The 19957-nt window shown below is 53.7% G+C and overlaps 1 protein-coding gene across 5 annotated transcripts in view; it reads left to right on the top strand.

The window, feature by feature from the left end:
* The window catches only part of LOC125699732 (uncharacterized), an 84253-nt gene extending 67560 nt beyond the window's left edge, over positions 1 to 16693 (top strand). For 3 of the 5 annotated variants that reach the window (XR_007379687.1, XR_007379690.1, XR_007379691.1), the window contains exons 4-6: positions 5307 to 5463; positions 7243 to 7494; positions 10256 to 16693. The gene's annotated coding sequence lies outside the window, so the exon portion shown is untranslated. The remainder of the gene's footprint in view (positions 1 to 5306; positions 5464 to 7242; positions 7495 to 10255) is intronic. The other 2 variants (XR_007379688.1, XR_007379689.1) reach the window with 2 other exon arrangements.
* Positions 16694 to 19957: the final 3264 nt, after the last annotated feature.

The following is a 19957-nucleotide window of genomic DNA, read 5'->3' as shown; positions in this document are numbered from 1 at the left end:
TTTTCAAGCTGTTTTCCCCAGGATATCCCAGCTCCGCCTGACAGCTGGTTCCCATTGGGCTCCTGACCAAAGGCAGGCTCCAGAACGGGTGGGAGTGGGCGGGAGCGGGGGAAGGGAACCTAATAATGATGAAGACGAAGAAGAGGAAGGATGAAAGGCACTGAAATGTGGAGGGTGGAACCAAAGCAGGAGGACACTCGGTGGGAGGGGCTGGCGAGGCTTTGAAGCTCCTCGCTATGGGGAGCCTCCTTTAAACCCTACACCATATTGGTACAAGGTGGGGGAGGAGGGCCTGCCTCTATTGCCCTCTGAGATATTGCAGGGGGTCGTGCCCCCCATGTAGGATGGGCTGCTTCTGTCCATTCATCATTGTAAAATGCTTGTCCCATCTCCCACGGCCTCCCGGTCCCCTGGCACTGCCAGTCCTGGTGTTCCTTGTGGGATTGGGCTGGGGAGGAGGGTCCCCAGAGATGCTCTGCTGGAAAATGACCTGGAATGAGAGTTAGTTCATGAGGGCTGGGCTGGAGGACTCAGTGGCAGCACAGAAACAGTTCCATCCTTGTAAAGGCAGTACTGGTGAAAGGGCACACTCCAGTGTGGCTGATGATCGGGTGAACTGGAGAGGACTGCTCAGTGTCCTGGCGCCATGTCAGCATAGTTATCTTCAGCAACTGCAAGTATGTTCCTACAAGGACTGAAGGGCTTGTTAAAAATTCATTCCCACTTTCTCATTGCCCAGATGTCAGCAGACACAGTGGCATTAAGGGCCTCAAGGCTTTGCTGAGGAGATAGTGAGAAGTTCCTGAGCCAGGAGCTCTAGTGGGGCAGGCAGCATGGTGTGCACAGCAGCTCTCCCTGCAAAGCCGCTTTGGTTCTGCTCTGGAGGGAATGCTCGAGGAGAAAGCTGCCCACCTTTGCCACAGCCACGGGTGTGATGTTGGGGTCAGACCCAGCTGAACACTGCCTGCTTCAATCCGACAGCATAGTTCTTGTTTGCAAAGCACTCACATGCCCTTGGCTGATTTCTGCCCAAGAATTTGTCATCCTGAAGTGTTTGCTGGATAATTTGGACCTGATTGCAGTCCCCTCATGCAGGGAGTGTACACAGCAGTCAGGCCACGAGCATCTCACTTGAGTTCGTGATCGATCTGGGTTTGTACTGCAGACCCTATGGTTGCTATTTCAGACTATGCCTTGCTCCCAGCCCTCATGGGCTCACCACAGCCAGCACCACCACTCCTTTTCTTCTTCCAGCAGCATGGGGCTCACAGGGACATCTGTTGACATTGGACACTGTGTTTCCTGTGTGTCTCACAGCACCCATCAGGCTTTGGATGGAATTCATCCAAAAGAAGGGCAGGGAAATCCTACTTTAGGAGGGTGCTAGGAGGACGTTCGCTCTTCCTTCCCAAATCAAACCTGAATGAAACTCTCCATGGGAAATTAGAACACGACAGTTTATTAAATCACAACTGACTGAACTCAGAGCATCAAGAAAGACAGCAGGAGCCAAAAAATAAAGTCACACAAACTGCAGAAGAACACACTCAGCTGACACCTGCATTTGGAGAGCTGGATATGCTCCTTTGTCAGCTCTATGACCTTACAGCATGGCTGGGAGGTTATTCCCATTGGATGCAAGGTACCTTGCCCCATTCTAATACTGCTCTGAAGCAATGAAAGCAAAAGTGTCAATCCTTGCAGTTGCCCTGCAGGGTTCAGAGCAGTGCTGAGACCCGGGGCTGAAAGAGAGCACCCCACCCCCCCGGGCTGTAAATCTCTGGAGGAAAAAAATACTCTGTCAGTGCATTGTTTGGCCCAAGGTTGTCAGGAAATCAGCAGGGGAGAGGCACGAGGTGACATAGAAAAAACAATGGAAGGAGAAAGTTAACAATAACATGGGGGTTTTTTTTGAACAGCAAGCTATTTCTGACAGAATTGGTGGAAGGTTCAGTGTGCTCCCTGATGCAGGAACACAGCCAGGCCCCGGGGGTGCAGCCAGGTACCCCCAGCCCTGTGTGCTGCTGCAGTGGGTGGTGGAGCATTGGGGAAACACTCAGAGCAGCACAGGGTTGCAGGGAAAGCTCTCAGGTCTTGCAGAGCACCTCCATGATGAAATAGCAGGATCTGGTGAACACTGCTTGCAGTTCCCTATAGGGCAGAGGTTCTTTCCATGCACAGTTAGGCTTGAATGGACCCGGGGGAGAAGGGGCAGAGTGGTTATTAACATCCTAAAACCAGGTGTGGGGCAGAACCACCCCACCCCACCCCGGTTTGCACTGGGATCTGCAGGTGCCTGGGATGAGCTGGAAAATTGAATACGATTTTAAGGTAATTAAAACTACTCTCTGTGTGTTAATCTTCTTGTCAAGTTTTAATTAAGTGCTGATAAAAGCTCACCACAGGTGAGGTGGTCCTGACCTCCCCCAGCTAGGCAACCTGTGGCGTGGGGCTTCTTGTTAGCACATCACTGGGTTACTGGGGGTCTCACTGGTGTTTTGTGCTGGGGGAAAGGAAGCCTGGGTTGGTGGGAACACCTATGCAGGTGTGCAGCCACTTTCCTTTGAAGAAAGGATGAAATACAGCCATTTTCTGGCCTGTGCTCCTTGCCAGCCTGGAGAGGCCCCCTGTCACTGCCCCCAGGCATGGCTCTTGGTGCTGCCCACCTTCTGATGTGAGGTACTGTAATTCAGGCTCGTCTCAGAGTAATGACCATCTTCTGCTGCAGGGAACGTCAGGGTGGGTTGGGCCCTACGAGTGTTGCTCTGCTTCTCCCTAGGAGCATCTCTGTGTGAATGCAGTCGCATGGGCTGGAGGAGGAAAGCTGCGCAGAACAGAGGCAAGCAAGGCATGGGGAGCTGGGAATACAGAGTGTGGAATATAAGGAACGTGCCTGAGGTCCCGATGGATTTGGAGCGATGTTAGCAGCCCAGTGTGCTCACATCGACAGGGCAGAAGAAAGGTCTCTGCAGGGCAGCAGTGGCAGAGAGGTGTGGGACAGTTTGTTTCCTTCTCATGGAGCAGTGCCAACCCTGTCTGGTGAGAACTGAAGGCAGCTTCCCTGCAGCAGCACAGAGTGATGGGCAGGAGCTTTGGGCATTGCGGTGTCCCCCAGGAGCCTCCTTCAGGAAGGGGCAGAGCTAATCCCACCCCCTTTTTTATTTTATCCCTATAAAATCTCCCACTCTAACGATGCAGGAATAATTTTTCCTCTTTTGGAGAAGCTGCTTGCCTGGATAATATCTCCCTATATTGGACAAGGTGATCCCACACCAGGTCCAGCCGTTCCTCTCCCTGTTAGTTAACGAGCGCAGGCTGGAGAGCAGCATTTCTAGCAGCTCAGCTGTCTCTTATGACCCTTTTTTCAATGCCAGACAATCTCATTTTGCAGCAATTATCTCAATCATTGACCATAGATTGAGCCAAATAGTTCCTTGCTATAAATTCCTGTAAATATTTCCATTGCGGAGTTGACATTTCCCTCTGAACTGACAATTAAGCCATCTTTGCACAGATATTACCATTACATCTAACCTCTATTGATTCCGTTTTTACATTTTTTTTTATAGGCAGCATGTTTCCCACTCTGCATACAAGTCTCACCTAAGCTTTTCCTTGTGTTTTTAAGGTCCCTAACCAAAATTAAAGACATTTCCCGTTGTAACTTACAACACCTTGCAATGCTTCTAAAGCACCACAGATAGCCTTTGAAATATCTCAGGACCAGATCGAGTGCACAAATGGAATTAAGCATTCCTGGTTTAGAGCCTGAGTCATGAAGTCGAGTGGCCAAAGCGTTTCTCCTGCCTCAGGTTTCCCAGCTCAGCACAGGTACAGCACCTGCATTTACAATTAGGAAGTAATTAAGTGATACTGCTTTTAAAATTGATGGTGACTGCTCAGTGCTCCTGGAAGCGCTGCTGTGTGGTTCTGACCCTCTCCCCAGCCATGGGATCAAGCATGTTTTTGTTTTGGGTATTTCTTTCCATTGTGTTCCAGGATCCCATGCATAGAGAATGGTTTCACTGGTTACAAACAGTCTTTGCCAATCTCTTGTGGGTTGTTTTGGAGCTAATGTGTGCAGGAAGGTGCTCACCTCTCTGCCCTGCTCTCTGATGTGCTGCAGTGTGTGCTTTGAGCTTGGCTGGGGCTGTGTGGGCTCTTCTGAGCGGTGCTTTGCTCACCCCAACCGCTGAGATTGATGTTGTGTAGGCATTTTGCGTTGGGAAAGAGAGGCTGAAAGCACCTGGAATCAATTGTCAGCACAATGGAAGTTGGCATGGCTAATGCTGGGGAGAGAGAGGTGGACAATGGTTTATTTACCAGAAACACCACTTTGGGGACAATCAAATCCGCTGGTGAACTAATGCCAAAAAGGATGAATAGAGGGGGGAGGGAAAAAAAAAAACAACGGAAAACAAAAACCACGAGAAAAGTCAAAACCTTTCGTCATAGCGTTTGCTGAAATGAGTTTGTTTGTATTGCGAGCGGACACTGAGGAATCTGCAGCGGGGGCTGCGGGCTGAGCGCTTCCTGCCCCACAGCACAGCCTGCAGCCCTGCCCTGTGCCCTGTGCACTGCCATCCTCCTCACCGAGCGCCCCTCTCTCCCTGCATTTGTTTACAAGTGCCATCCCCGCTGGTGGTTTTATCTCCAGGGGCAGCAATAACAGCCACCAGGAGCGATAACAGCCTCTTTGCTCAGATCACCGCCTCGTTCAAATGTTGTCATCATCCGGGCCGGCGCTTCTGCCACCTCCTCGGTGCACAGAGGCGATGCTCTGTGAGCTCTGTGTGGATCTGTGGATGTCGGCTCGGTGCCGTGCGGGTGCTGCTCAGCTGCCGCTTGCAGGAGGCAGCGCTGGCAGGGACTGAAGGGCAGCAGAAGGACGGCTCAATTATTCTGTGTCATCCACGAGGAGCTCAGCTCCTGTCGGAGTCCCAACGGAGAGCAATGGAACAGTAACTCAGCTGCAGGAAAGAAAGGGAGGTGGGGGGAAAAGAAGGGAAGAAAAAGGAGGGGAAAAATGGCCCGTGAAGTCTGTACAGAAGCTGAGGTCGCGGGGATTGACAGCTGCTAGGAGATATCTCAATTCTTGTGCCGAAAATAACACCTCTCTGCACCACAGATCTGCGTTTTCAATTAAATATTGGGCAGTGAAGAGGGGAAAAAGAGCTCAGAGATAATTTCAGAGGAGGGAGAGGAAATGGGAAACAGGCTTATAGAGGAAGTCTCTCTTGCTGGTCCCAGTAACCTTATTTCCTCGCGTTTGTCCTGTGTTTCTTTTTCTCATCTCTTATCTCCAGCTCCCCTTTTGAAGCCCTGGGAACACGGAGGTGTGGCCCTGAGCAGAGGAGCTGGACAGGAACACTTCTCTCACATCGTCCTTGGTGAGGGGATGACATTTAGTTGCTGCCATTGTTCCCAGGCACGAGGCTGCACCAGCATCACCAGTATTAGTAGGTAAGATGCAACACTATTGCACAAAATGCTGCCACTGCTGATGTAATAGCAATCAATAAATGGCTGTGGCCTGCTTCCTCCGCTCAGCCAGGGGTGGGTAGGGATGCTGAGGGTGTTGTGGGGCTGTGTTGGGGTTGTGCAGCCTCTACGCCCCGTGTTCCCGTATTCTTTTCTGCATCCCACACCCAGCAGTGGCTGCAGCTGCTGTGCTGGAGCCTTTGGCTGCTTCTGCCCATGTGTCTATTGAGATGTACACTTAAGGCAAGACACAGCCCCAAGGTGCCTGTGTATTTTGGAGGGCTGGGAGGTGCCACCCCATGTCTAGGCAGCCAAATGCATCTGCTGTGCCAGAACCACTCCCCAGAAATGTGCCTTCCAGCAGCCCAGGACAGAGATGTCTGTCCTCTCCTTTGCCCCACGTCTCTCTGCAGGTGGAGAATGAAGCAGGAGCCAGAGTTGTCTGCTTTGTAAGGAGACTCTGCTCCCTTTCCCCCATTCCTGGACCTGTGCACTGGGAGTCATGCTCACACACCATAAATTGTATCTGCTGTTGCACTGACAGGCTTCCCTGGAACACGGGCCTGTTTATTTTATATGCCGAGAAACATAAATGTTTGCACTAAGCAGCAGACACGATGGGAGCAGATGCAGGTATTTCACCTTTGAATCCCAGCCTTGCCGGCTTGCTAGGAGCTGAGCAGGAGGCTGATGAATTGCAAACACATTAGGACCCCAACTTGCTGGCAGACCTCTTGCCTGGCTTTCTCAGCTGTTTAGCTGATGAGTTGTTTAAGTGGTCTTTTTATTGTGCTTCCTTTCCAACTGCTCAGACATGCTGATGGTAGGAGGCTCTGCTGAGCTCCAGGCAACCTTCCCCAGCACCATCCTTCACACCAAGGGGTGTTCCTGAGCCCTTTGGGGCTGATGGAACAGGGTCTGCGTGTCACCCACCTATGGACTCATCTTGCGGGGTCCACGGATTTCATAATGCGGACCACCTATTGTGATTTGACCTGGGTTTGTTTTTATTAGAGTCATGTGAACTCATTTGTGAGTGTCCTGAACTGCTGCCCATAACTGTTCTTCCCCCTCTAAAACTTTCACTGAGATGCCAAAGCGTTTCACTGAGCTGGGTGTTATTTCCTGGTCTGATGTTGATTCTTTGCTTCTTCCGAGCTTTGTCCAGACCCTGAAGGGCCCCCATGAGAACGTGTTCTCTCAGAGCAGGGAGCTGATACTGAACTCCTGGGGTCAGCCTGCACTGATGCAGCATGTTAGGTGCTGGATGCGTCCCTCAGAACATCACTGTGGCTCTGCTCATCTCCCTGAGCCCAGTGTCCTGCGTCTGCGGGTGGGACAAGTGTTCCCACTGCACCCAAACTTGTGCTGAAGGCCAGAAGGCCACTGCCAGGCTCCGAATGCTGCCTGGGCTGGAGGAGCAGGGCTGAGCCCCCCCGGGGCAGGGCTGGGAGCTGCAGGGGGTGCAGGGAGCGGCAGGATGTCAGGACGCAGCACCTGGAAGGAATTAGCGCTTACCCTCAGCCATGGCTTGTAAGGAGAAAGAACAAAGCAGGCGAGGAAAAACCAGAGCAAGAACAAAATGGTGCTAGTGGGAAAAGGCATTCCTGCTGCTCTGCAAGGGGGAAGGGGAGGCCTGAGCAGCACGGCAGGGCTGTAGGGGCAAGGCTGCTCCCTGCGAGGGGCTCAGCCTCTCTCACGTTTTCCGTTCACTTCTGCCGCTGACTTTTTCCTCCTCTTTGCCTTTCCCTCTCTTTCCAGCTTTCTCCCATCCCTCTTTCCTTCTCCAGTCCCTTCTTTTTGTATGCAGGCCTCTCGTGTATCCCCTTTGCTCTGTGCCTTTGCAGACATTGGGCAGGCAGCGTTCCTCCTGGTGCACAGCGACCGTCCCCTCCTCCCAGCCTGGGGTTGTGTGCGATGGAGTCTGGGTGCCATCCCTCACCCACAGCCCTCCTCCAGCCGCAGAAACGAGGAGCAGAGTCTGACTATTGTTATGTTTGAGTAAATTAACAGGTATTCCAGAAACTGCCGCTGTTTTCAATGACCCGTTTTTACAAGGGATACTTTGTGCGTTGTTCTGGGGGGGGGGGGGGGGGGGGGGGGGGAGGCGGAGGGAGGAGGGAGGGGAGGGGAGGGGAGGGGAGGGAAGAGAGATTTCATCCCCTGTAGGTTTTGCTTTGCTTCCCAGAGGTCTTTGGTTAAGGCAGCGATTACTACTGGCCTACAAGGCCTGAGCACAGCAATTACCCAAACAAAAAACAACGATTACTGCTTTTCACGAGAGACTTTTGTTCCTTCCCCTCTTCCTGGAGCGTTCTGTCCAAGGTGAGGCTTCATCGCCCCACCGAGGTCCCCAAGCTGGGAGCAGAACTCCAGCCAGTCAGCCCTGGATGCACTCTGCAGAGGAATTTGTTCCTAAGCCCAGTGTGCGCAGCATTAATAACATTTGCAACCCTCCTTGCTCTTCAAATGTGCCAGAGCTTTGGCTGAGCACAAACCTGGCTCTGTTATTGTGCAGAATTCCTGGAGCAGAAGAGCAGAGGTTGTAAACCAGAGATCTTGGACCCAGGGAACTGCTGGACTTAGCGAGGTAGCAAATAAATGAACCCTCTGTGAGCCCTGGGTTCTTCTCTCTAAAGCTCTGCAAGAATGGGCTTCAGGGCAACTGGGAAGGCTCTTTCTCCCCTTTTTGCCCTCTTCTCACCTCTGGCTAGGCTGGCTCGTCCCTTGGTGCTTCTGGCCAGCTGCAAGCAGGAGTCACATGCACTTCTCAGCCAGGTTTTCAGCCAGCAGTGTTGGCTTGGGGCGCTGGGCAAGTTTGGAGAAGTATTCAGACCTCTGAGTGCTTTACCCACAGCTGAACTCTAGCAGAGCTGGTGACAGGAGGGGCCTCCATAACTCATCCCCTCTGTCTCCCTCAAATTCCCAACTTCCTGAGTTTCTCCCACCACCATCTTCTGTCCCTATAGGGCCTGATGTAATAGGGTAGCAGTAAAAAGTTACTAGGTATAAATGAACTGATGGGGATTAAAGAACCAGCACATGCCTCCTGGAAGGCTTTAAAAGCATCCTGTTTAGAAACAGCTCTGTTTCTGTGTCCCGCATTCTTTGTAATTTTCTTTCCCCTGTTTTTTCACTCATATGGAGGAGCTGCAGATGGAACAGGCTCACCAGGTCCCGGCTCATGTGTCCTTGCGGGGCAGTGTCCCACACAGGCCTTCCCCAGGCATTTCCTTGCCTTTTCATTTGGTTTCAGATAGTTCATGCCTTGCCCTGGGGGCCTCATTACACCGAGGGGTGCAAGGGGCAGGGTGCAGGAACTGCTCATGGTGTGTTGTGCAGGGTGGAGCAGGGATGCAGTGGCTGTTAGGGATCAGCCCCAGCCACGGCCCTTCTGTGCCACACAGTTTTGCACAGAGCTGCTTCTCGCAGAGCCCCACTAGCTTTGTCAGAGCCATGTGCCACCACTGGGCTGCTTGGGGAGGAGGTGGCCGGCTCTGTGTGTGGCTCTTCTAAATTATTCTTGGGGAATTTTGGTCTTGTCCCCCCGCTGTGTCAATGTGTTCCACCCCACGGATAAATACCACATGTGCTCTGTGGCAAACTCGGTGGCTGGCTTTTCTTTTTGAACCTAATCTATCGGTTGGGTTGCGGCAAGGGTCCCTGGCAGTGCTCTGGGAGCAGTGGGCAGCAGCCCTGTGCCCACAGCCGGCCCTCGGAAGTGCAGTGCTGGGAGCTCCCAGTGAGCAGAGTGGTGCACAACAGGCTGTGCTGGCCTTGGCCGGCACTGATTAATTTGTGGCCGTCGGATGCATGTTCTGGCATTTCTGTGGTATTTAGAAAGTCTTAATGGCTCCAAAGAGCAGCCTGGCGTGGCTTAAAGGAGCCCATTGAGCTGGGCTGTGTTCCTCAGCAGGAGCTGCCCCAGTGCTGCTGCTCACAGGTGCCAGGTGGGGCTCTGTGCTGAGTCCCAGGGATTGACAGGTTGGAGCCCGGAGGGCTGCAAAGATCTTTGCTAGGAGGGTTGTGCTGGAAAACATTAAGAGACCTCAGCTCCCCTGGGATTCTGCGTGCTTCCCGGCTCTGCCTGAGCCGCACCCGCAGTGCCAGAGTGAAGGGTTTTCTCATCACACCTTGCTGTTGGAGATGGATACAGAGCCAAGGCAGGAGAGGAGCCATGGATGTGCTTTTCTGAAGGAGAGCAAACCAAACATTTCGGATGGTATCAGCTGAGGTTTGATGTGAGATGCAGAGTGCAGTCCTGGGCCAAAGCATGATTTTTTTCCAAGCAGTTTTGAAAATACAGAAGCTTGGTTCGTGTCTATCTTCAGAAAACCCTCCAGCTGGGAGGTGATTCCTCTCGCTGCCCTTCTGTGCTGCGTTTTCATGCTGGGTGGCCTGGAGCTTTTTCCCATGGTGACCGAGAGAAACCAGAACCAGGCTGGGCAGAGTCCCAGTGACAGTGGAGTATTATTGAGGCGATGGCTGAGTGTTCACACACCCACATGCAGCCAAACACAGCTCCCTTCTCCCTCAGGCTGAGCACGGTGCCCTATCTGAGTGCTGCCATCTCCCTCCACCTGTTCAGTGCACGTGTAGGTAATGCTGGCAGCCTTTCTCTGGAACGAAGTGTGGGAAGATGGTTTGTTCTCTCCCTGGCAATCTGCAGCTGATGAGGTGCATGTGTTTCTGCAGAGACAATGGTGGTAAGGGAGTGTTGGTATCATCATGTGTCCCTCATTTTGAGGAAAATTTGGCTTTTTGTTCCGGACAGTTACAGCATTTTGCAGAGCTCTGCACAATCGCAGGGCAGGAGCAGTGCCTGTTTCCAGCTGCTTGACACGAACCTTGCTGAACAAAACTGCTGTCAGAGCCTGGTGCCCACCCAGAGCCATGAGACAGATGTGTGTGAGCGGAAGATTCCATATTAGAGCTGACGTTGATCCAATTGGAGGTGTCTCTTCTGCTACAGCAGGTCTCAGTCTTTATTTCTCTCTGTCATGCCTCCTGCATCTCCCTGCATGCTCCCACCTGTGTGTGCAGTTTCAGCCTGAGCAGAGCTGGCTGGTCGGGGCCTTATATTAGACTGCAATGCCTTTTGCAGACAAGATTGCCAACCAAGAGCTACGAGTGATATTGTTCTGGGCTCCAAGGATGCTGTGCGTCTCTTCTCCCTCATTTCACAGAGGATGAGGTCCCAGCCAGCACTGCCGCTGAGGTGCAGAGTGGCGCTGGATGAGGTGAGGGTACCCAAAGCTGCTTTTGAAGGAGGGGGCACTGTGAAAAGTGTGTGAGGCTGTGATGATGCTCTGCAGGGTGCTGAGGACCCTTCTCTGCCGCACTGATAATGCTACCTGGAGGCACAAAGGACTCCTTGGGGCAAAGCCCTTCTGCAGCCTGCACTCCCTCACAGGACACAGCTGCACAGCTTCTCACCACAAGCAGCAGGATCCATTCCAGCCATGACATAGCTTTGGTTTCCCTGGCCTCTGTGGCTTGCATCTCATGTGGACCACTGCTCTCCCAGCCAGCTGCTCGTCTGCTGCCATTGCCCTGCCCACATGTGCTGCGAGCAGAGCAGGACCCCGGTGCCGGCCTCTCTGCACACTCTGCCCAGCCCCACGGCGATGCCCAGAGCAGGTTTCCTACAGCTCAGCACAATCATGGGTATGCACAGGGAGCACTCCCATCCATCTGCTGAACTCTTTGGGAAAAATATAAAGAAGCCAAACAATGAGTGAGTACAAAAGCATATGTGAAGAATTGGCAAGGAGTGTTCCCTGACTCACAGCATCCATGCTTCTGCATGTCTGCTCCACGCACAGATCGTTGCCTCTCCTTGCCTTTGCTTTAATTAGTAAGGGCTGAGCACACTCTGGGAACATGCTGGAAGAGGAGTGATGAACAAAACAGCAGCTCCAGAGGAACGCATGCACTGAGGAGTTTAAGATGGAAAAAGGGGCCGGTCTGCATTCTGTGGTTGTGTGTGCATTGCGGATGGACGAGGGCAGTGCTGGGGGCAGGCAACTTCCACCCGTGGGTGCCTGTACACACCGTGGGAAACAATTCCTGGCCATGGAGCTGCAGTGCTGGGCCTGCTGCACGGTGGCTGCTACAGCCTGCAAGCACAGGGGCTCCTGGAGCAGGCAGAGGTACAGCCAGGCAGGGCTGTCCTCACTAATTACCTGTGCCAGGTGCATTCCTGAAAGCATTATTTCTCCAAGTGGTATTTAGCTCATGCTCTTCTGGTGCTGGATTAGGGGTCTGGACAGTCTCTCCTACGGCCTTGGCCAAGGCTGTGCTCAGATACTTCCAGCGACACGCTGCTGCTCCCTCCAGCAGCAGCTGAGAAGTGACCCGCTCCCATTAGCACTGCTCTGTGCAGCTCCACCCAGGTGCCCCGACCAGGTCATTACCTTCCCTGGAGATGCACAATTCCTCCCCTTCATCCCACCACGGATCCACGCAGACCATCTGTTTGTGGTCTCTTTGGCCGTACTAGAGCTTGGCTCTGTTAGACTATCTCCATTCTTTGCAGCCTCCCTGAAGAAGCCACAGACTTTCTCAGCAGCGCTCCAAGAATGCAGCCTAGTGGCCTCGCCGTGCGCCCCAGCTCATGCTGCGCTGTCACAGCTCCCAGGTGACAAACGAGCGTGCAGGGAATGGGAAGGCTTCCATGGGCAGCACGAGCCCCTCCTCATCCCCCTTCAGGAGCAAGATCAGGGCAGTGATAACGGCTTTGTTTTAAAGGAAGAAGAGGAAGGAAAATGGAAGTGATGTCTACAACAACAGGAGTTGCCTCACCCAGTATCCCAAGGACCTTGGCTGCCAAACCTGCATGGATATAAACGGCTCAAACAATGCACAGCCCTATCTGGGGACTGCAGGAACCCCTCTTTCCTCGCAGGATCAGATATGGTGTTGGCACGGATGGCACTCCGGCCATTGTCCCACAGCCACCGGCCGGCAGTGCCTCTCCAGCTCAGTGCTGGTGGCCTGGAGTGGCAGAATCGCAGGAAATCAGACCAGGTCATATCCCCCATTAAATGCATCACGCCGCAGGGCAATATTTTTTCCCCAGTTGTTCTCGGTGGCTCTTTCTGGACACGAGGAGCAGTGTGACACACAAAGAACTGGCTTCCCAAAATAACTCAGCGCGCAGTCACTGCTGGGCTGATTCTTGGGCTACTCACGGCCACATCCTCCCTCTGACCAAGGCCAAACGCAGCCGGCCGAAAAGCATCCGGTGGGGCTGGGAGTGCTCCTGGGGCTGGGAGGGCAGCATCCCGCAGTACTGGCTGACAGGGTCAGCACCTGCTGTGTTCTCCTTGTCCTGTGGTGAGCAGAGCAGGGAAAGCCCCTCTACTGCACCCCTCCTAACGCACCTGCACCATTCAGTGCAGCTGCTGCTCCCTGCACGCGCTGCCCTCACCCTGCAGGGCCGTTTCTCCCCATCTCCCAGCCAGCAGCATGACCCAGCAGCCTTCTGCCTTTAAGATATTACCCTTAATTAATTTGTCTGTACCGATACTCCTGCTAATACTATTATTTGTAATACCTCAGTGCATCCCCGGGGAAGGGCACGAGTCTTAATTAACATCTGTAAAGCTGCCTGAGCACCATTCCTGGAAAACGTGAGGCAGGGAAGGTGACTGTCGTACCACGATGGTTTTAAATTCTTTTTTCTTCCCCTTTTTTTTTCAGACCTCTTCAGCAGACTCCCAGAACTCTGTCTACCCAGGCTCATTTACCAGCGTTATCTGTGCCAGCGCAGAGCCCATTGCCCCCTGCCCCTCTCCACAGCACAGCCCCACTGCCCTATAGAGCAGACAGGACCCAGCAATGCTCATGGACTTTTTCAGCACAGCTCTCACCCCTGTCTGCATGCACACACACACAAGAACACTCCCTCAGTGGATACACGGAAGTTGTCCTGCAATGCTTTGCAGCCCCCCAGCAATATGCAGGACCACATTCCTGCCCACTTAGCAGCAACCCAGGGGCTGCCCAGTGCGCTCACCTCGCCGTGCGGTGCCTGAGGCCCCACTGCTGCTGTGCTGAAGCTGCTCCGCCAAATCTCCCACATCTTGGCCGAGCTGAGCTCCCAGGCCAGCCAGATTTCTTATGCTTAGCAAAAATATTCATTAACGACTTAATCTGCACACACACAGGGGAAGCTTTTAGTGTATTTGTTCTAGGTCCGTGAAACAGTGATCTGGCCACTGCTTTAAACTCTGCCTTGATCTGTGATCTCAGAGATGAAGAATTCAGCAAAATGCTGCTGGGGGAGATGTCCCGAAGCATCCCCTGTGCTCACACTGCAGCGTAACCGCGGACACGCACCGCTCGACCCAGAAAGCGCGTGTTGCAAGAATGTGCTTTGAGCCACAGCTCATGGCCAAGGCCATGGGACCAGCTGTGCTCTTGGTGTTTGTTTGCCAGCTTTGGGATTTGTGTCACAAACTCCATGTCATTTGTGTCCCAGCTGCTGAAAGCACGGAGGAAGCAGATGAAAGCCTTTCGCATCTGCTCCCTGGGAGTGTCGGAGTTCCCCACATGCCACCTTTAAAGCAGTTAAAATGGCTTTGGGTCTGAGGGCTCTGGGGTCATCAGCACTGTGGAGTCCTACACTGGGGAAGGATTTGGCAGAATGCAGAGGGTGAGACTCTTGGCCCTGGCTTACATGGAGGGAGAGTGGGATGGGAGCACATGAGCCCATGTCAAGGCACTGCGCTGATGCCACAGGGGCAGATGGCTCTGACTGCAGCACCCAGCCATGTGGGTGCTTTGTGGCTGCCATGTGAGCACAGCCAGGGCTCAGAAACATCCTGCTTCTCAAGGTATGTGCTGAGAGAGCTGAGATGCTCCTGTGGGACAGCACGGAACCCACGGACTGAAATAAGGCAGTGACAATTGATGTCCCCCTTCCCGCTCCCTCCACAGACTGTTATGTCTGATGCTAACCTGTTACAGCTGATAACAGTCGCAAATGCTGCTGCTGCTTTCATAAAAATTCGTGGGATGCCAGATTATTTCCACGCGCAATGGAAACCCTGGGGCCGTGTCGCATGGCCTTCTGCCCAAACATCTCCACCACAGCCACTGTGGAAATGGGGCTGGGAATGCCTTGAGGCTGGGGCTGCCCAAAGTACTGACCGCTGGCTGAGGACGGAGGGACAGATGGACACACAGCTCCTATAGGAGATTCTAAGCACCGGGGGAACTCCATGGACACGTCCCGATGGAAGCTGAGTTCCTCAGTCCCATGGGAACATCCGGAGCGTGTTCCAGCCAACAGCCCCTGTGCCCTGAGCAGGATGTGCTCCCACGGAGCAGCGCAGGGAGGGCGCGGGGAGAGCAGTTGGCAGGAGCGCAGCTGCGGCTCGGTGTGAGTTTCTGGGGGGATTTTTATAGGGGGAAGGCTGATGAGTAATAAACAAGGTGCTGCCTGATTCTTGTTTGGAGGAAAAAGGGGAGGGAGAGAGGGGCTGAGGGGAAGAGAGAAGCACAGGGAAGAGGAGAAGGAGAAAGAAATGACCTTGGTGAGCTTTTCTGGCTGCTCTCCAGGTAGCAGACTGATGCCAAAAAAATCTCCGAGTCCCTTTTGGCTGGAAGTACGCTCCCTGCGTTAGGTGAATCACACACACATTTCTGGAACATTACATGTTCACAGTTGCAAAGCTCACAGTAATTAGAAAAACTACAAGACCAAGGCAGGGGGAAAACTATGAGTCACACATGGAAGCAGTGTTATTGTGCTGCAGGAGGATCAGCTTTGCAGACTGCCGAAGGTAAGCGTGCATCGGCTGCACCCTGCCCTGCCTGGGGTGTGCAGGGCTGTGTGTGCACAGAGAGGCTGAGCTGCACCTGGGTGGGGTGTGAGGTTCACATGGAATGGCTCTGGACAATGGATTGCTGCTGAGGCTCTTAACTTTCTGCAGGGATGTTCTCACCCACAGTCAGAGCGCTGCCCACATTGAGCATCATCCACATCCAACCTTGAATTTCACCATTCCAAAATAAGCTCTTCTTACTGCAGATGGAGAGCTGTAATGCCAGGATCTGCTCACAAGGAGTTATTTCAGTGCAGCACCCTGCACTGGTGGGTCCACAGCTGCCGCCAGGCTACGTGTGACCAGGAGCCCACTCTCTGGCACATACCTGCAGCAGGGGGTGACTGACCAACAGCCCACTGCTGCTCTGCATTGAGTTGGTGTGAGAGCCCCCAGCAGCCCCCTGCATTCAAGGGGGTTTCATAAATCACACAGACAGTGTTGTTTCAAATGAACCGATGGATGGAGCTTTTATCCCTTTCTTTGCATGACCCTTCTGCTGGTATTCATTAACAGCACAAAGGGTGCTTTAACCTAGGAGCAAACCTGGCTCTTCTCTGTTTAGTTAACTCTCCTCCTGAGTCCTCCCATTTGGCACAGGCAGAGCCATGCTCCTTGTTTGTTCACTGCCTTGTGTTGAATTACTCTGCATCACGTTGCATTCTGTTGTGTACTGCACTGCACTGCCTTGCATCGTGTCGCATCGTGTCACATTGCATCAGATCATACTGCATGGCATCCTGTTGCCTTGCATGGCCTGGCAGCATTTGCATTACATCACAATATGCACCTTTGCACCTTTGGGTGAGCTCTCAGCTGTGTCGCTGCCTGGTTCCTGAGCAGCATGAGCTCCCGCCAGCCCAGACGCAGTGCTCCCAGATCAGCCTTGTCCAGCAGCTATGGGCAGAGAGGGCTGCCAGCGGTCAGTGGAGCCTCCATTCAGGGAAGGCCAAGGAGTGGATTACGCAGCAGATGATGAAGCGATGCTATGGACAAACCGCCCAAACACGAAATCTTCCTGCAATACTCCAAGACAGATTGTTACACATCTCTGCCAAGAAATCAAACATTCCTGCTAGAGTCAGGGCTTTCACAGAAGCCCCCTCCGAGACATCAAGCGAGGCTAAGACAACAGTCCAGAGCTTTGCTAGCAAATCATGAGTCCCGAGTGTCTCTCCAGCTGGCAGGACCATCACTGACCTGAATGGCCTTGTCCTCCCCGAAGCAGCTCTGTCAATTTGGCCACAATCCACTTAATAATGTAGCTAGAGTATAAAGATGTATCCAGGCCCAACCACAAAACAGCTGGAGTCTGTAGGGTTGACTTAATCCTGGTAGAATAAAACAGGGAAACTAGTGGGAGTCAGTGAGGATGTTGCTGGCTGGGCTTGGAGCAGTGCTGAGTAATAAAAGGGATCAAATGTGTTAGGCGCAAGCTGTCTGGAGCCTCAGTTGTTGTTGTTGTTTTAACTAATTGAATTTTAGTGCTGGTGAAAGGTACCAGATTGACAGCTCTGGGGAGCGGTGTCTGCTTCTCACACCAGGTACAGAACAGTCAGCCCCCTCTTAATTCCCATCTTGGCCCAGACCCCGTGCTTTCCTCTCATGGGGAAGGCCCCTGACATCTTTCCTCGTGCAGCTGGGACCTGCACCAGGGCTCTCTGCGTGTCCCACTGACCTGGTTGGAGGTGTGGAGGTGCTTCAGGTCTGGGAGGACAGAAAAAGCAATGGGCACAAGGATTGTGATCATGCCTGGAAAGGGCTGGGCAGCTGCAGGGACTGTCTTGGGGTGGAATGATGTTAAAGGCACACGCTGTTTGGGGTGAGAAATCCACTTTAGCCAGCTTCCAAGAAGGGCCATGCAGGGCTGTGACTGGGTGAGAATGCTGGACCTGGGGCTGGAGGGTGAGGGCAGGAGCAGCATCTCCAGAGAGGATCAGTGGCTGCATCCCTGAGGGTGTTGGAAAGGGGTGCAGCTGCATGCAGGTGCTGGGTGGCGCAGGCAGGGACACTGCAGGGCTTCGCCCCCCTGTTGTGAGGCAGGGACAGTCCTTGCCTGTCAGTGCTGCAGGGTCAGTCACTCTGTGCTTTTATCCAGTGGGTGTATGACAGCCAGGAGACACCTGCACTATGCAGGGCTCTGCAAGTTGGGGTGAGTCTGGCCCTGGGGTATGCAGGGCCATATGCAGGCAGCAGCAGCACCAGAGACCCTCTGTTCCAGCAAGCACACTCATGGTAGCAGCTTCCCAGGGCTGGCTGCTTGCAGGACACCTTGTCAGCCCTGCTCTATAAATAGCTGGGAAGCAGCCCAGCAGGAAGCTGCAGGCTTTTGGAGAGAAGGGAAGGGCTGGGCTTCAGCGCTGCAAAGCCCTGGTCAGAGGGGGCTGATGGGGCCAGGCAAGGCAGGGCCATGCTGGCAGTGCAGTGCTGTATCCCTTTGCATGGCTGTGGGCTGGCACACAACAGCTGGCAGCAGGCAGCACAGGGCAAGGCTTGCTCTGCCTGGTTGGGAGTGATGCACTGCTCCTGTTGTGGGGACTTTGGAAGTTGCTTAGCAGACACTGAGGAAGATAAAAGCACAGAGATTTGACCTTTTCAGGCATGCTGTGACCATCCAGGTACAGAATCTGGGAAGCATTTGTTTGTGATCCTGATGGGCACCGGACACAAATTCCCCAGTGTGCAGGTCCCCTTCTTGGTGGCTCTCTAACTTAGATGAATACAGTGCTGGTTTCAGGACTGGATGGAGCACTGCTCTGCTTTGCTGCGTCAGTTCCTATGTTCTGACCCACATCTTGCAGGCATCTATTGGGAGCTGGCTCTGGTGTCAGACTCACAGTATATTGGATTTCCAACTGGGGCAGCTGCATGGGAACTGTGGCCCTGCTAATAACATGGTGTGCCCCATCCCTGCCCATCCCGGGAGGAGGGAGTTGAAAACAAGGAAGGATTAAGAAAAGCCATTGCTTTACTGTAGTGTGCCCTGGATTGCTTTAGTTCATTTTATTTTTTTCCTAGGGAGTTGAGATGAGTGCATTTGTACATTTCTGAGTGATCTCAAATTTTGAATGCAGCCGTGCTGTGCTGTGCTGTGCAGGGAGAGGCTTAGCATGGAGCTCGTGTAGTGCAACAGCTGGAACTCAGCATCCCCAGTGCAGGAGACATTGCAGCTGGTGCAGTTGTTTTCAGCACCCAGCATGCACACACACAGGAGGGGAAAGTCAGCACAGTCTCTGCAGGTAGCCACGCTGGGGGGACAGGTTCCCTGCTCAACACACATTTTTTGTAATAAAAAAATAAATGCAGCCTTTCGTATCTGGCTGGAGGACGTGGAGATCTGCTGTCTTTCAGTGTCACTTCAGCAATCAAAGTCCCCCCAGCTCTTGCTTTAAAGGCTGAGGTCTCTGGCTGGTGGCAATGCAAGGCGCTGCCTCCCTGCTCGCGGCCAGCCGCTCCTGCTAATTACCGAGCTGCTGCTCTCCTCAAACCGTGCCTGCGTCAGAAGCCCAGCATCAAGGGGAGCCGGCGTGAGTCAGACTGGAAAGCCCTGAAAAACACCATACAGGGCCTGGGTGCTGCTGGGGCTGCGTGGATCTTTGGTGCCCTCCTGCCAGCCCCAGGCAGGGCACATGGGAGCACAAGTCCTGCTGCTCCGGAACTGCTGCTGCAGCCCAGGTCAGTGCTGCTGCCCATGCTGCCCATCTCGTGGATCCAGTGCTGTGTTAGCACTTCTCGCTGCCCTGCAGCTCCTTTGTCCATATGGATGTTGGGTGTCTCATTGTCCTTTGGAGCTCCCCATGTGATGCAGACCACCCGTTTGTTGGCTGTTGCAGAGAAGCGACAACCACAGGGACATGCAGAACACAGCATGACCAGTCCCCAGGGGAAGGGAAGGGCTGAGGTAGACCCCATCCCCCACCCAAAGCCCAAACCCTTTGCTTGGGGTCCTCCAGGGGCTGGCTGCAGCCCGAGGTCCCTCCCATGTCCCACCCGGCGCGGTGACAGCGGTGGCAGCGGGAGCGGCGGAGCTCAGCCGGCACCTGGCACTGCTGCTGCTCGGAGCTCGGCGTCATTGAAATGCAGACAGCGAGGGCTGCACGACAAAGCGGGTGGCGGGCGTCCCTGTTAGCTGGCCTTGCATGCCACCTACGGTTCTTTCGGTGGAGGTGATGCGTGCTCTTTGTTTGACGGAGGAGCGGTTTATTTGCAGTCAGGCTGAGGCATCAGTGGCAGACAGAGATTCCCCAGCGGCTGTCTCTTTATCTGGAGTAAAACTCCAATATAAAACCCATAATAGGCAGCGCTGGCGCCTGGCCACAGCTCAGCTGTGCCGAAGGGCTGCACGCAGTGCCCCGCTCATGGTGGGCATGGAGCTGGTGCGCATCTGGCAGAAAGCAGCTGTAATAAGGAATGGTTAAGAAATGAGCCACGTGCTATTAAGATGCTCCATGGGAAGTAAGAGGGGTCTCATATGGCAGCTCAAGCCAAGGAGACCGTGTAACTGGTGGGGAGATGTGCTCTGAAGCTGCCACTGCATGGCTGCTTCACACTGGGCTCTTGGATCCAGCAGGCAGCCGACCTCAGCGCCTTGCAGCTGCTCCACCCCAGCCCTGAGATGCCTCCTCCTCCTCCCAGAGGTGAGT

The sequence above is a fragment of the Lagopus muta genome, chromosome 13 (assembly GCF_023343835.1).
Source record: "Lagopus muta isolate bLagMut1 chromosome 13, bLagMut1 primary, whole genome shotgun sequence".
Taxonomy (NCBI): domain Eukaryota; kingdom Metazoa; phylum Chordata; class Aves; order Galliformes; family Phasianidae; genus Lagopus; species Lagopus muta.
This window is presented reverse-complemented; position numbering and strand designations above follow the sequence as displayed.